Below are 17,587 nucleotides of genomic sequence, written 5' to 3' on the forward strand. Positions count from 1 at the left end.
AAAGACACAAGGGAAATATTAGTCCAAAAGACTAAAGGACCACATGAACCAGAGCCTCCACCAGCCTGAGCCAGAAGAACTAGACGGGTGCCCAGCTACCGCCACCAACCACTCTGACATGGATCACAACAGTGAGTCCCAGAGGGAGCGGTAAAAAATGTAGAACAAAATGCAAATTTACAAAAAAGGCCAGACTTAACTGGTCTGACAGAGACTGGAGAAAGCCCCAAGACTCTGGCCCCTACACTCTGCTAACTTAGAACAGAAACCACCCCCGAATATATAAGATGAGACGGGCAACGACTTTCCAAAAAGCAAGACGAGAAGGCAAGAAGGGACAGGAACTGGATGAATGCATACAGGAAACCTAGGATGGTAAGAGGGAGAGTGCTGTCACATTGTGGGGATTGTGACCATTGTCACAAACCAATACGTGTATGAATTTTTTAGTGAGAAACTAACTTGAGTTGTAAACTTTCACCTAAAGCACAATTAAAAAAAAAAAAAAAAAGCTGGTAAATTATCCTCTGAAAAATATTGTGCCTATTTATATTACATTCCTCTTCAAAACTGGATTTTTGTGAAGCGCTCTATTTTTTAAATTATGACAAGTACTGAAGCCCCGGTGGCAAGTGGTTAAGAGCTAGGCTGCTAACAAAAAGGTCGGCAGTTCGAATCCACCAGCTGCTCCTATAGGGTCGTAGCTATGTGTCGGAATCAGCTAGAAGGCAACAGAGTTTGTTTGTTTTCCTTTTTTTATTGAATTTTACTGCTGTAGTATTTTTGGTTTATTTGTGTGAATTTTACCCAAATTGTTCAAACTATTTTTGGTTTTCTCATACATTTTTTTTTCCCTCTCTATGAACCTTTGATTCCAGTTTCTGAAGTTCAGTTACAGTTTTGTAGAGCTTTTAATTAGAATTTCATTGCAGTGACAGTTGAATAGGCAGAAAAATACCTTTTTTACAGTGTCCTTTTAACCCTTGCATACAGGAACTTGGTATCGCACTCCACTTACTCAGGTCTTCCTTTCCACTCTTTTCTAAAGGTCTTCTATATCCTCTTTAATTCATTTAAAACTTTGTTGTTATCATGAATCCAGCATAGGAATTTCTATGCCTTTAAAATCTTTTAAGAAAATATTTGATTTTATTCCTGAACAGTTTGTGTTGATAATGAAAATTAAATCATGTAACTAAATCATTAAATCTTTTCAAAGCATTTTCTTGTGATAATTTAAAATTTTAAAGAGCTGCTACTGTTTTTTATACATTTATAATATATGTGACCAGGAGACCCTGGGTAGTGCAAGTGATTAAGCACATAACTACTGACCAAAAGGTTCACAGATTGAACCCACTCAGAGCCATCTTGGAAGAAAGGCCTGGAAATCTATGGCCAAATTAATGAAACTTCATATCATTCTCAATAATGCTTTCCTTTTCTTTATGTTTAACTTATTTATTTCCCTTTTTCATTCCTTTAGCAAGGCCCTCCAGTACAAAGTGGAATAATTCAAATAATACAATTTATTAATAAATTAAAAGAGAGAAATTTCATTTGACAGTCTTTATAGATGCCAAAGGATTATCAAGATACATTTCCCATTGAGCTATTAATGTAATTAATTATCTTAATATATTTCCTAATGTTGACCATACCCTGAATTTCTAGATTCAATGATTTTGCTTAGAGTATTTTTTTATATTACTATTTTAATACACTGTTGGCTGAGATGTGTTTATGTTTTATTAAGGAACTTTGTAGTCATATGTGTAAATTATATTGATCTATATTTTTTGATGTTATTTATTCCATGTCAAGTTTTTGTGTTGAGGCCTTGCTAGCCTCACAGAATAAAATAAGGAGCTTTCCATGTATTTTTTCAATTCTCTGGAATGAAATAGAATTATATTGTTTTGAAGGAATTAACATTTAAGTTCTTTTGTATTGAAGTCTTGATAGAACCTTTCTGTCCAAATGATAAACTGAAATTTAAATTCTAGTTTTTAATTATAATTTCTACTGGAATAGAAGAGAGGAAGTATTTCATAGTTTTAAAGATTCTCTTTCTTCTTTCCGTCATCCTTTCTTACCTTCCTCCTTCCCTCTCCGCCCCTGTGTTAACTCATTTTGATAAACATTTATGTACCGTGAACTAAGTGCCCTGCCCTGAATTACAAATAGGTTATATGGCCTAGAATAAGACAAAATTTCTCTCTTCAATAATTTATTTAAAGATATGCAAATAAAAACATCATAATAGTGAATAACAATTACGGCAATAAAGGCACATTTAAAACATAGATTACGGGAGCGGTTCACTGAGGAGGCATCAGAATAATGTAGTGTTCCCAGCTGAGAGGTGCTGCCCGGTTTGGCACTGTCCAGTTTGGCAGAGTACATAGGACGCATTCCAGGAAGTGGAAACACTATGTACAATGACACAGAAGGAAAGGTGCTGGGATAAATCTATTTCCTGTTACTCTGAGATTAGAAGAAAAATAGTAACATTTGTAACTGATGTTTTTAAATAAATAAATATAGGGAGTCTTTCCTCCTGAAACAAAGCAGCAAACTAGGCAAACTTCACTGGATCAGGCTGCAGCGAAGGGTTTCACACGTGGGGAAAGCACATCTCCCAAAACAGCCAGGACACTATTCAACAATTTAAAAAATCCAATTGCTCTTCTTGCTTTGGTAGATTAGGAAAAAAAGTATCCCACAATAGTGAATAACCGAAATTCACAGACCCTTAAAATGTATGCTTACATCAGTCTAAAAGCAATCTAAGTACATGCTTATTTTAAATTATAATGACATAAGAAAATGCTAATGTCTAATAGAGTTCTCTCTGAAAAATATTTTCCCTGTGTACATAGAGAAAAAGGAAAACTCAGTATTTCTACTTTAAGACAAAAGCTGCAAAAAATATGAGAAAGATAGTATCCTCATTCTCTACCAAAGTAAATAGTTTTTTATATATCAGAGCTCTGATAGATTATTGATTTGAGTAAAATTATTACCCAGGGCTGATTGATGCATTGTTCAATTTGCATTTTATAAGATCTTTTTTTAATTTTTCTTTTTTTTTTTTTGGATAATATCTGAGAATGACCTGCTCTTATTTATGTAATATCACTAGGTTGAGAACTATAATACTGTAGGTTTTTCTGCATTAAGATAAGATTAAGATTGTCCTACTTATTGATTCCAATAAGGAAGTTGGTAAGTCTATCTGTTGACATTTTCATGTTTTGTAGGAAGTCACGCATATTCTGAGTTCAACCTCCTGGAATCCACTGTGTTTTAGCCTGTTTATGTGTGTTCATGTGTGTGCATAATGTTTGAACATATAGATTTATTTGCATTTGTATATAAATGTGTGTGCATACAGAGTCCAAACATTTTCTTCGATGAGAGTAACAAGGTCTTGTCAATTAGACATTGACATTGTTTTTAGAGTGTCAAGTGCCAGTGGAATATGCAGAAGATTCTCCCAACTCTGTCTTGAAACTATCTATGGCTATTTGCTTGCCTGAAAGTCACTGGAAAAGACGAAAACCCAAATATTTAAAGGAAACCCTGGTGGTGTACTGGTTAAGTGCTATGGCTGCTAACCAAAAGGTCATCAGTTCAAAGCCACAGGGTACTCCTTGGAAACTATGGGGCAGTTCTACTGTGTCCTGTAGGTTCACAATGAATCTTTTGGGTAAAAGATTCAGATTGACCTTGACATCAGTGACCTGAAGTATCATAATACCTCTCAGTTTTAGTGGGGGAGTAAAAGGGACAAGTAATGAAACCTAGCATAGAGATGGCCCATACTGGGTTCACTGGATCTATATATAGAGAGAGTAATGGTAATTTTCTCAGTTCCTAAATGTGTAATTAGAATGGACACACCTGTTGTGGTTGGCAGACTGCCCCTCCTCCCACAGCGTTTATTTGTGCAGTAGGGTAAGAGTTAGCATAATAAAGTCAAGAGAAAGGCTCTGAGATTATGGTCTTCCATGCGTGATAGTAAACCAGAAATGATATTACATGGTAGAGATTAGTGATATACCTAAAGATCTAAAGGTTTCAGGTGTGGTAGTCTCCATTAGATCCATATATAATTCAGTAGTATGACTGCTACAAAAGTCCTTGAGGATGAGAGTATAAGACAACAAACTCAGCCAAGTAGTAAACCTAATTACAAATGTCGGGTTAGATGTGGTGTCTTTGCTAGAGCAGATTAACATGGACACAGGTACATGATTTTTCCCCATTGATCTGGCAAATGCTTTCCATACTCATCGAGAAGGAGAATTTGCAGTAGTTTATGTTTACGTAGACTAACAAAAGTATACATTTCTAGTCTAGACTTAGGACTATGTTAACATTCCTGCATTATGTCATAATCAGAAAAGTTTAGACCATCTAGACTTTCCGCAAAACATCATATTAGAGCACTATATCGATGACGTCATGGTAATAAAACCAGATGAGCAAGAAGTAGCAAGTAAATTGGAGACTTTAGTAAGCATGAACGCTCCAGATGATGGGAGAAAAACTCTAAGAAAATTCAAGGACGTACCTCACCCAAGAAGTTTTCAGGGCTCTAATAACCTGGAGAATGCTGGTACATGCCTTCCAAAGCAAAGATTAATCCATCTGACAACTCCTACAAATAAGATGGAAGCACGTGCCTGGTATGACTCTTTGGATCCTGGAGAATACTGTTCCAACCCATTTTCTAGGTAATATGGAATGCCGTGAAATTTGAGTAGAGCTCAGAGTAGAAAAAGAACTCTTTGACTGGTCCAGGATGTATTGCAAACTGCTCTGTTGTTTGGGTCCTACAACCTGGGGGACCCTATGATATTAGATATATCAATGGTTGGAGAATACAGTGTGAGAAGCTTATGGAAAAGCTCATTAGAAGGATCATGAAAAAAAATACTTTGGACTCTGGAAAGACATGTTATCTACAGTGGAGATTTACACATCATTTGGAAAATACTTCCTAGGATGCTCCTGTACCTTGGTAGTGATAGTCTCTGATCTTGGACCATTAAGTGGCCATGAAGTCAGAACGTCTTATCATAAGCTGGATCCTATCAGACTCACCAAATCATAAGGTTGAATGGGTCCAGCAGCAATACATTGTAAAGATGGAAGTAGTATATCTGAAACTGGCATGAGCAGAACCAGAAGGCACAGATAAACTGCAGAACAAGGGAGCACTTTCTCCCATATCATCTACCACTGATCAACTGGTACATTTTCCTCATCTCATATTCATGGCTACACAGTGGTAGGGGGAAGGTGATGTCTAGCTGACAGAGGAGGAAATAGTTTAAACCTGGTCCAAGGATGGATTGTGTTGATATTTGAGTGTAAGCCAAAAAATAGACTATTGCTGCATTATTGCTCCACTCAGTGATGCCCATGAAAGACAATGATGAAGGGCATACTCCTAACAGAGAAAGTGAAATGATACAAGGTAAGAATATATATAGACTCATGGAGAGTTGCAAATGGATTGACTGATTGATAGAAATTTGGAAGGAGAAATATTGACAGATTTAAGACATTGAGGGCTGGGATACAGGCATATAGATAGACATTTTTTTTTTTTTTAATAGGCATAGGCTTGAAGTGTGAAGAACTTTGTATTACATTTAACCAGTGGGAAGCCACCATAAAAGAGGCAAAAACAATCCTTATAGATAGACTTTCTCAACCAGTTGACATTAGTTATTTTCTGTCATTGGCTATGCTACTGCTGGCTCATTGGAGCATGAATACATGGTGGCAGAGATTGAAGTTATGCATGAATATAATCTTATTATTGTTTCTTCCAAATGTTCAAGCTCTCTACAATATAAGCCAACACTAAATCCCAAATATGGCATTACCCCCTGTCATGGATTGAATAGTGTCCCCCCAAAATATGTGTCAGCTTGGCTAGGCCATGATGCCCAGTATTGTGTGATTCTCCACTATTTTGTCATCTGATGTGATTTGCCCATGTGTGGTAAATCCTACCTCTATGATATTAATGAGGTGGGATTATGGGCCATTATGTTAATGAATCACGACTCAATCTACAAGATTAGGTTGTGTTTTAAGGCAATCTCTTTTGAGATATAAAAGAGAGAAGTGAACAGAGACATAAGGGGAACTCAAACCACCAAGAAGGTAGTGCCAGGAGCACAGTGTGTCCTTTGGACCCGGGGCCCCTGTGCAGGGAAGCTCCTAGCCCAAGGAAAGACTGATGACAAGGAGCTTTCTCCAGAGCCCACAGAGAGAGAAAGCCTTCCTCTGGAGCTGACGCCCTGAATTTGGACTTCTAGCCTACTAGATTGTGACAGAATAAACTTCTGTTTGTTGAAGCCATCCACTTGTGGTATTTCTGTTATAGCAGCACTAGATGACTAAGGCACCCCTAAAGAGATTAATTAGCCACTTGGTGGCAAGTTGGTTAGTTTGACACTTTCCACCCTGGAAAGAGCATCAATTTATCTTGACGGGAATTGATTGACACATGTTCTAGAGAGGGGTTTGTCTTTTTTCCTGTGGGACCTCATCCAACCTCACTATCTTAGGGCTTACAGAGTGTTTGGTCTACTGGCATAGGACACCACATAACATAGCATGAAACCAAGTTGTACAGCACTGATCATGTATAATATGTCACCTATGGTGGTTAAGATTGTGTGTCAACTTGTCTAGGCCATGATTCTCAGTGTTTTGGCAGTTGTATAATGTTGTGATCACTTCTTTGTTGAAATTTGATATGTGATCGTCCCCATGATGGAATCTGCTGAGTGGTACCCATGGGGGCAGAGCCTGTGGCCACTCACCAGCCCCTCAGCCTTCATCTCTCCAGCCTTCCACCACCTATTTCCTTCCTGCTTGCCTTGCCAAGGTTTTTGGCTTGTTCTGGTTCCAGCAGCTGCCTCTTGCCTAACCTTCAGTTCTTGGACTTGAGCTAGCAGCTTACCTGTCCATCTGGGCATTCATGGATTTTCACAGCCTGCGAGCAAGGGTCCTGCTCCCCGACCTACCGATCTTGGTTTCACCAGCTCCTACAGCTACATGAATCAGGGTAAACTTTGCAGTCTTGCCTACTGACCTTGCTATTCTTTGACCTTCACAGCCTGTGAGTGGGAGCCCTGACCATCTTGGATTTACCAGCTTTGCCAGCTCCTGTAGGTCCATGAATTGGGAAAGGTTTCTATCCTGATCTACAGACTTGGGACATTCCAACTTCTACAACCATGTGAGCTGTTTCCTTAATATAAATCCCTCTCTATATATTTATAGGCTTTGCTGGTTTTGCTTCTCTAGAGAACCCGGCCTAAGACATCACTCTATCCAGAAGCTGCCAGCCTGATAGATGTGTTAGAAAGAGTTGTAGGGGTACTCCTCAGGTACAGCTTAGAGATGACACCCAGCAAGGATGAGGTGTCATCCTCCAGATGCAATGCACATCCTAAATCAATGGCTGCCTGAATAGTGTGCCCTGAGGTTGGTAGAATACAAAAACCTGAAAACCAAATATGGAAGTAGGCATGTTCACTTACCATCACTCCCAGTGACTCACTTAAATAATGTATGCCTCTTCCCCACAAGCCAGAGCTCTGGATAGTTAGAGGTCCTAGTTAACAGAAGAAAAAAAAAAATGTTCTCATAGGGAAAACAGCAAGGGCTCCCCCAAATTTAAACTACAGCTGATACTCAGTCACTTCTGAACCCTCATGCAAAGAGATGAGCAGTCAAGAAAAGGAGTCTCCATCTCAGCAGGGGTAATTTCCTCTTACCATCAGGATTTGTTAGGTCTATTTCACATGGTCACAGGGAAGAATATGTTTGGTCTTCAAATAACTCAAGGATGTGACTCTTGAAACTCTCCTATCCAATTTTGACAGAAAATGGACCCATGCAGAACAGCCTTAGTCTGATAAGAGTGCCCAGGCCCCTCAAGGATGAAGAAAGTCTGGGTAATCCTAGGAAGTAAGACACCTAGATCAGTAAAGGTACGAGCCAAATGTAAAAGGAATCTAAAATTAGTGGTAGAAAAGGGAGATGGTGGGTATCAATTGGAGCCCTGGTGGTGCAGTGGTTAATAGCTTGGCTGCTAACTAAGAGGTCAGCAGTTTGAATCTACCAGCTGTTCCTTGGAAATCCTATGGGGCAGTTCTACTCAGTCTTATAGAGTTGCTATGAATTGGAATAGACTTTATGGCAATGGGTTTAGAGTAACAATTCTGATTTCTAGATTAACTGAAGCACCAGAGTTTACTCATTTAAGTTTTTCCAGGAAAAAAACCCAAACAGGAACTTGGAGGATCTGTTCCCAGATGGGGTGAGCTTATCATGCAAGGCAAGTGGATCTCTTCTTATGTAGCTCACTTAGTTCACTGCCATTCTGCATTCTGAACCTGTACTAGTGCATAAGTCAAGTCCCACCATCCCTTGGAGATTTTTTTCCACTAATCAATCCAGTGTAATTTTGTTCTTTCCTGGAAACCAATAAAATTCCAGCATTATTTATTTAGTGCCTATCATACACTATGGCAGCCAAAACATCTCAGACCACCACATACCTGACTATATAGAGTATATTTTGTTTTGTTTTTAAATAAAATTCTACCACAAAATATTTCTAGATTTCCTATAGGTGCTTACTTGTGCCCAGAATTGGTTCTGGTTATTGCTTGTCACTCCCATTCCTCAGCCATGAGCCTTGACAGTAAATCAGATGTGTCTCTCAAAGTCATTGGTCATTGTCTTTCCTACAGATAAGGAGCCACAGATATGAAAACCTGCTGAGCTCCATGTTGGGGGGTTGGGACCATGGAAGCTATGATGTAGCTCTCTGATACTCTTTGCTAGCCTTACAAAGTAAGGAAGAGAGCCAAAAAGTTTTTCCATCTTTAAATCATGGAATTTAGGTTTTCACAGAAATGTTGCATAAGCCTCAAAATGTAGTAGTATTTTCTTTAAGGTTATTTAATTATTAAAATCAACTCCTATCTTCCAAAGACCATATGTGCACTGGTCAATGAATTGTGATAAGTTCTAGTAACAGCAACAACATTGGCCCTCAAACCACCATGCTTCTTTGAAATTCAGGCTGACACTCCTAGATGTTCCTCAACTACACTGATGCAATGAGTTCTCCTTCAGGGCTCCCACTGTCCCTCCTTAAAAGTGAACCTCATCAGAGGCCACTGAAGTCCATTTATGTCTCTGAAATGTACTATTAGGCAGGTTTTAGTTCTTTCTCCAGCGTATCAGATAGATAAATGGATGGAACTTTCCTGCCGAGGACCAATAGCCAAATTATTACAGCTCCAGAGCCTGACCAGCTGAAACAACTTTATACTTACAGTGTTTGGTGAGACTTCAGCTCGATTACCTTGGACATACCATCAGGAAAGACCAATTGCAAGAAAAGGACATCGTGTTTGGTAGACTGCCAATGAAAATGAGGGAAACCCTACATAAGATGAATTGGCAACAACGGTATCAAATGTATCAATGATCATGAAGATGGTGCAAGACTGAGAAACATTTCATTCTGTTATACATAAGGTCACCATGAATTGGAGTTGACTTGATGGAAACTAACAAGGGCCATGTCCAAAGCCAAAACAACCCACTGCTGTTGAGTTGATTCTGACTCACAGCAACCCTGTAGGACACAGTAGAACTACTCCATAGGGTTTCCAAGGCTGTAAATCTTTATGGAATTAGTCTGTCACATCTTTCTCCTGAGGAGCAGCTGGTGGGTTCAAACTACTGACATTTTGGTTAGCAGCAAAGTGCTTAACCACTACACCACCAGGGCTCCTGGAATAGCAACATAGTGGTACTTACAATGTGATTCCTGGACCAGTAGCATTAGCATCACATAGTTAGAGATGAAAAATGATTGGACCTCACTCCAGAACTCCTAAATCAGAAACTCTGGGGCTCAGGGCAAGCAAGGTATCCTGAATGACAAGTCCTCTGAATGATTCTAATGCATGTTCGAGAACCACTGACTTACAATGTATTGTGTTATCCTCACCACCACCCCACCTCAAATCATTTTTACAATCTTTGAATGGGTTCATGAAAGGTATGAATCATATCTTGCTGTATTTACTTAGTAAATATTTATTCAGCTTCAATGTTAGCCAAGAAACACTGCCAATCACTGAAGTAAATATAAAGGTGAATCCATGATTCCCTTCCCACTCAGAAAAATACAGAAGCACAAATACATTGCAAACAATTTTGAGCAGCTTAGGGGTTCTCTGAAACACATCCAGGGAAATAAGGCCAAGATATCCTTTAGTTCCAGAGAAGAGACCCAGCTTCTATATAAACTGCCAAAAGGTAGAGTAAATATGTAGTTTAGAACAAACAAACAATCAAAGAACAGATACAGACATAGGAAAGTTCAATGTAATGAGAGATGACCTTCAGGTGCTGGAGGACAGAAGAAGGTAGAAAGATAAACTCATAATTATTGCTGAACTATTGTATTCCAGACAGTAGCCGAGCACTGATCCACTGAGCCACCAGGGCTCCTTGACGCTGTGTTCCCAAAACCAAACCCGTTGCTGCTGAGTCAATTCAAACTCATAGCAACCCCATAGGGTTTCCAAGTCTGTAAATCTTTACAGAAGCAGACTGCCACATCTTTCTCCTGGTGAAGCTGCTGGTGGGTTCTAACTGCCAACGTTTTGGTTGGCAGCAGAGTGCTTAACAACTTTGCCACTAGGGCTCCCTTGACACTGGGTTAAAAAAATAAAAAACTGGGTTAGCTACTTTTAATTTGAAAAGAAATACCAAGACCGCCAGCCACCCATACAGGTAAGAGTCAGATAGAATGTCAACCTAAAGAAATCAATTGTGTGGTTACTACGAAGATAGCAGGCAAGTAAAAAATCATCACCCTGCTTGTGAATATTTAAGGGTCCTTTAGATGTTGCAGGACCAGTGCTCAATAATAACATTGTATGATAATAATTCAACAAAACAAACAAAAACAGTGCTAGTGGATCGACTAGGACTAGACTTTCCAGTTCTTTGAGTTTCTTCCTTGAAATCAGGATTGATCCCTTTTGGAATAAATCCCTGGTGTTTTGGAAACTTGGTGGGATGAAGAGGAGACCTCAATAAGGAAATTCTGAACTTCTCACTAATAGAAAGATATTATCACTGTACCTATATATATATGACGAGTCAAAAATCCCTCATTTCTCCATATCAAAGTAAGATACCTCTTATCATCCTCACTGTAAAGAGAAGACAGTCACAAAAATATTTAACTACAGTGCTAATTGGCACATTGTTGGTAAATGACAAAGACAGGAACAGAGCTTGCATCTCTGACCTCAAGATAAATTTTTTAAATTATAGGTTGGATATTAGTTGCATCCAGAAAATTGGGTAGATTCTGGAAAAGAGGACTAGATAACAAATGGTTTTGAGGCACAATTTAGAGCACAAAATAGTTCCTTTAGATAAGGGATCAATTATTAGAAGCCACAGAGGTTATGGTATGAGTTGGAGGTTGGGGGGTAGTTCTAGGACTTCAGGAAGGATTTCTTCACTACACGATTGACAAACTTCATAATCTAGGAATCAGTCATACATCTTTTTCAAATTTAAATTGCCCTGCTTCCCATAATTTTCTCCTTTCAATGTTTTGCTTTATTCACTGGTTAAAACTAATCTTGTCTAAAAGTATTAAAACATATGCACCTTCATTTGTTAAATAATTTTTTATTGCACTTTAGATGAAGGTTTACAGAACAAATTAGTTTCTCATGAAACAGTTAATACATGTGTTGTTTTGTGACATTGGTTGCCAACTCCACAACATGCCAACACTCTCCCCTTCTTGACCTTGGGTTCCCTATTACCAGCTTTTCCGTTCCTTTCTGCCTTCTCTTTCTTGCCCCTGGGCTGTTGTGCCCATTTAATGTCGTTTTGTTTTATGGGCCTGTCTAATCTTCGGCTGAAGAGTGACTTCTGTACTGAGTTGAAAGGGTGTCCAGGGGCCATGCTCTCTGGGTTTCTCCAGTCTCTATCAGACCAGTAAGTCTGTTTTGTGTGTGTGTGTGTGTGTGTGTGTGTGAGTTAGAATTTTGTTCTACATTTTTCTTCAGCCCTGTCCAGAACTCTCTGTTGTGAGCCCTGTCAGAGCAGTCTGTGGCGATAGCCAGGCACCATCTAGTTGTGCTGGACTCAGTCTGGTGGAGGCTGCGGTACTTGTGGCATTAGTCCTTTGGAGTAATCTTTGCCTTATGTCTTTGGCTTTCTTCATTCTCCCTTGCTTAAGATGAGGTGGGACCAGGGGAGTATCTTAGATGGCCACTCACAAGCTTTTAAGACCCCAGACACTACTCGTCAAAACTGCATTATGCAAATTGAGCTAGATGTTCCCTGAGACCATGGTCACCAGCACTCAAAGAGTTTGGATGAATCTATGAAGCTTCCATGTCCTTGCCTTGGTTAAGTTGTGCTGATTTTCCCAGTATTGTGTACTATCTGGAAACCCTGGTGGCGTAGTGGTTAAGTGTTACAGCTGGTAACCGAGAGGTTGGCAGTTCAAATCTGCCAGGGCACTCCTTGGAAACTCTGTGGGGCAGTTCTACTCTGTCTTATAGGGTCGCTATGAGTCAGAATCAACTCGACCAGCAGCAGATTTTTAGTGTACTGTCTTACCCTTCACCAAACCCAAACCAAAACCAAACCCACTGCCTTCAAGTCGATTCTGACTCATAGTGACCCTATAGGACAAAGTAGAACTGCACCATAGAGTTTCCAAAGAGCCCCTGGCAGATTCGAACTGCCGACCTCTTGGTTATCAGCCATAGCACTTAACCGCTATGCCACCAGGGTTCACCAAAGTTACCACTTATCTATTGCCTAGTTAGTATTTTTCCATCCCCACTCCCCTCCCTAAAAAAAAAAAAAAGAAAAAACAATGCCTTTGAGTTAATTCCACCTCAGAGCAACCATGTAGGACAGAGTATACCTGCTCTACAGGTTTTTTTCTGTTTGTAAACTTTTTCATGAGTTTTTATAATAGTGGTCTTGTACAGCATTTGTCCTTTTGTAATTGACTTATTTCTGAGCATTATGCCCTCCAGGAACCTTTGTGGTGCAGTGGTTGTGAGCTTGGCTGCTGACCAAAAGGTAGGCAGTTCAAATACACCAGCAGCTTCTTGGAAACCGTATGAAGCAGTTCTACTCTGTCCTATAGGGTTGCTATGAGTCGGAATCAACTCAACAGCAATGGGTTTGTTTTTATGGTTTAATGCCCTCCAGATTCATCCATATCGTGAGATGTTTCCTGAATTCATCATTGTTCTTTATTGTTGTGTAGTATTCCATTGTGTGTTTATACCATAGTTTGTTTATCCACTCGTCTGTCAAGGGGCATTTAGGTTGTTTCCACCTTTTTGCTATTGTGAATAGTCCTGCAATGAACATGGGTGTGCATATGTCTATTTGGGTGACAGCTGTTATTTCTCAAGGATATATTCCTAGGAGTGGGATTGCTGGCTGTTATGTTATTTCTACTTCTAACTTTTTAAGGAAGCGCCATATCTTCTTCCAAAATGGTTGTACTATTTTACACTCCCACCAGCAGTGCATAAGAGTTTCAATCTCCCTGCAGCCTCTCCAACATTTGTTATGTTTTGTTTTTTTGATTAGTGCCAATAATGTTGGAGTGATATGGTATCTCCTTGTTGTTTTGATTTGCATTTCTCTAACAGCTAGTGATCACGAGCATTTCCTCATGTGTCTATTAGCTGCCGGAATATCTTTGTTGAACTGTCTGTTTATATATTCTTTGTCCATTTTTTAATTGGATTATTTATCTTTTTGTTGTAGAGGTGTTGGATTTTCCTACAGACTTTAGAAATTAGACCTTTGTTGGATTTGTCGTAGCTAAAATTTTTTTCCCAGTCTGTCGGGTCTCTTTTTACTCTTTTGGTGAGCATAAGTGTTTAATTTTTAGAAGACCCCAGTTACTTAGGTTATTTTCTGGTGTTTGTGTATTGTTAGTTATGGTTTGTATCCTATTTATGTCATGTATTAGGGCCTAAATAATTTTTGAAACACAATTTCAAGCAAAACTTTAAATCTTTCCTTGATTTATATCATTCAATTCAAGGTATAATCTTAAGTAAATTTACATAAAAAAATTTACATAGACTGGGCTAAAATACCTGGCAGAAGTCAAGGTCTTATGATATTCTGGTATAGGTAGCTGTTGAATAGTTTTCATAACAAGTTCACTTTTGGATGACACTTTTGGTAGCTCCCTATAAAGTTAAAAATAACAGAAAACATTTCTTCTTGGGTTGGTGTGCTTGTAAGCAGAAACAAGAAGCAAGGAACACCACAGAAGAACAGTAAAAAAGTGGTGTTAAATAGGAAAAATTGATAACAGACATCTCACTTTGATTTTAGGAAACCCTGGTGGCATAGTGGTTAAGAGCTACAGCTGCTAAGCAAAAGGCCAAAGGGCCGGCAGTTCAAATCCATCAGGCGCTTCTTGGAAACTCTATGAGGTAGTTCTATCCTGTCTTCTAGGGCCACTATGAGGTGGAATGGACTCAGTGGCATTGGGTTTGGTTTTAGTTTACTTTGATTTTAAGTTTTTTCTCATTCACAAAACTAAATGTTAATCATATAAAGCCTGATCCAAACTGCCAAAGCCTATCAGAAACTGCTCTATAGCAATGCAAATTTGTCTTATCCTGCTATAAAAGGATAGTCATCAAACCATTACCTTCTAATTTAAATCTCAAAAAGCCTCATGGCTGCAGGTGGGTAGAGGGCCAAATTATTGCAGCCAAGCCAGAAGTAAACTGTTTATCTCTGTAAAGGGGGAAGGCAGGATTCAATCAATCATGCTGAGATTAGCCAATGGTTGATCTTCTATATTTCTCCTTCTTCTTCTCAGTGGCTTCACTGGGGGGATGTAGGGAAGGGCGTTGCAAATCACACCAGGTGACACTGTCAGAGGGGGTGACTCGAAAATGACTGTCCATGAAATTTTTGTGCAGTGTTTTAGCAGAAAGTTATTTTTTTGAATAAAAATATCCCTGTAGTTAGTTATGACAATAAAAACATTTTTCATAATCCTGGCTTACGTGTATCAGTATACCTAGAAGGCTAAAACTGTATGCTAATTTATTTTTTGTGACTACAGAGTCACTATACCAAAAATAATTGGTCGATGTTCAACCATTTCAGAAGTTGGCATATGATCAGGAACCAATGGTACTGAAGGAAGAAGTCCAAGCTGCATTGAAGGCATTGGAGAAAAACAATCCTTCTGGATTTGGCAGAATAAAAATTGAGATGTTTCAACAAATGGATGCAATGCTGGAAGTGCTCACTCATCTATGTGAAGAAATGTGGAAGACAGCTACCTGGCCAACTGACTGGAAGAGATCCATATTTATGCCCATTCCAAAGAAAGGTGATCCAACCAAATGCGGAAATTATCCAACAATGTCATTAATCTCACCCGCAAGTAAAATTTTGCCGAAGATCATTCGAAAGTGGCTGTGCCAGTTTATTGGCAGGGATATGCCAGAAATTCAAGCCAGTTTAAGAGGAGGATATGGAAAGAGGGGTACGATTGCTGAAGTCAGCTGGATCCTGGATGAAAGCAAAGAATACCAGAAAGATGTTTACCTGTGTTTTATTGACTATGCAAAGGCATTTGACTGGGTGGATAATAACAAATTATAGATAACACTGCAGAGACTGGGAATTCCACAACACTTAATTGCGCTCATGAGGAACCTTTACATAGATCAAGAGGCAGTTGTTTGAACAGCACAAGGGGATACCGTGTGGTTTAAAGTGAGGAAAGGTGTGTGTTAGGGTTGTATCCTTCCACTATACCTATTCAATCTGTATGCTGAGCAAATAATCCAAGAAGCTGGACTATATGAAGAAGAACGGGGCATCAGGATTTGAAGAGGATGCAATAACAACCTGTGTTATGCAGATGATGCAACCATGCTGCTGAAAATGAAGTGGGCTTGAAGTATTCACTGATGAAGATCAAAGACCACAGCATTCAGTATGGATTACACTTCAACATAAAACAAAAATCCTCACAACTGGACTATAAACAGAGAAAAGACTGAGGTTGCCAAGGATTTCATTTTACTTGGATCCGTAATTAACACCCATGGAACCAGCAGTCAAGAAATCAAAAGATGCAATGCATTGGGCAAATTGGCTGCAAGAGATCTCTTTAAAGTGTTGAAAAGCAAAGATATCACCTTGAAAACCAATGTACGCTGGACCCAAGCCATGGTGTTTTTAATAGCCTCATATGGATGTGAAAGATGGACAATGAATAAGCAGGACCAAAGAAGAGTTGATGCCTTTGAATTGTGGTGTTGGTGAAGAATGTTGAATATACCATGGACTGCCAAAAGAACAAATGAATCTGTCTTGGAAGAAGTACAGCCATAATTCTCCCTTAGAAGCAAAGATGGGGAGACTATTCTAGCATGCTTTGGACATACTATCTGGAGGATCAGTTCCTAGAGAATGACATCATGCCTGGTAAAGTAGAGGGTCAATGAAAAAGAGGAAGACCTTCAACAAGGTGGATTGACACAGTGGCTGTGACAATGGGCTCAAGCATAACAATGATTGTGAGGATGGCCAGGACCAGGCGGTGTTTCATGCTGCTGTACATAGGGTCGCTATGAGTCAGGACAGACTGGACAGCACCTAATAACAACAATGTGCTCCAGTCAGAGCTGTCATTTCCCGATTTCAATGATGCTCCCAGCCACATGGTTTCATCTGCATCCCTTAGAAATGCGCCTTGTTGTTTTCATTGCTGTCTGTGTGTTTATAGTCACAGATTTTGTCAAGTTTTCTGGTATTTTAGCTACAACGTTGTGGCAATTAGTATTTGTGAACCTGTATCAGTAACTTTTTTGAGAACGTAATAGTAATTAAAGAAAAAGGAGAAAAATTAAAAAAAATCCTTCTGCTCAGTTACTAATAATGCTGTAAGTAATAATGTTGTGAATCAATGTAGAAAGATTTTACAAAAACGATTTTGTTGTTGGCATTCAAATAATCTAAAAAGTATTATATTTAAGCAATTTAGAATTATATTTAACACATATTATTCTATGATTAAAATTGATAATGAACTTATGTGTATAACAATTACTGATTATATAACTCTTTGGTAACTAGAGAAATTGGCAGGTTAAAACATGAAGTGGGAGAAATGCTATGCTTCTTGATACATGTTTAGAAATAGAACTTAAAACATAAATTCAGGTTTTTAAAAAAATTTTAGTCTTTTTAACATTTTCTTTAAAACCATCAGTGTCTTGCAAATATATACCTGACTGCAATGAAATGTTCAGGGTTTAAGTTTGAATTATGGCTTAGTAAAATAGCAACACATTAAAAAATGAATTGGCAAAAGGCATCGATTTTGATGAAGTCATTCACAGGTTCTCAGCTTTGAAGAGCAGGAAAGGAAAGTTCTGATTTAGTCCAAATGCTCACTAAGCACTGCAATGTT

This window comes from Loxodonta africana, chromosome 1, assembly GCF_030014295.1.
Source record: "Loxodonta africana isolate mLoxAfr1 chromosome 1, mLoxAfr1.hap2, whole genome shotgun sequence".
Classification (NCBI taxonomy): domain Eukaryota; kingdom Metazoa; phylum Chordata; class Mammalia; order Proboscidea; family Elephantidae; genus Loxodonta; species Loxodonta africana.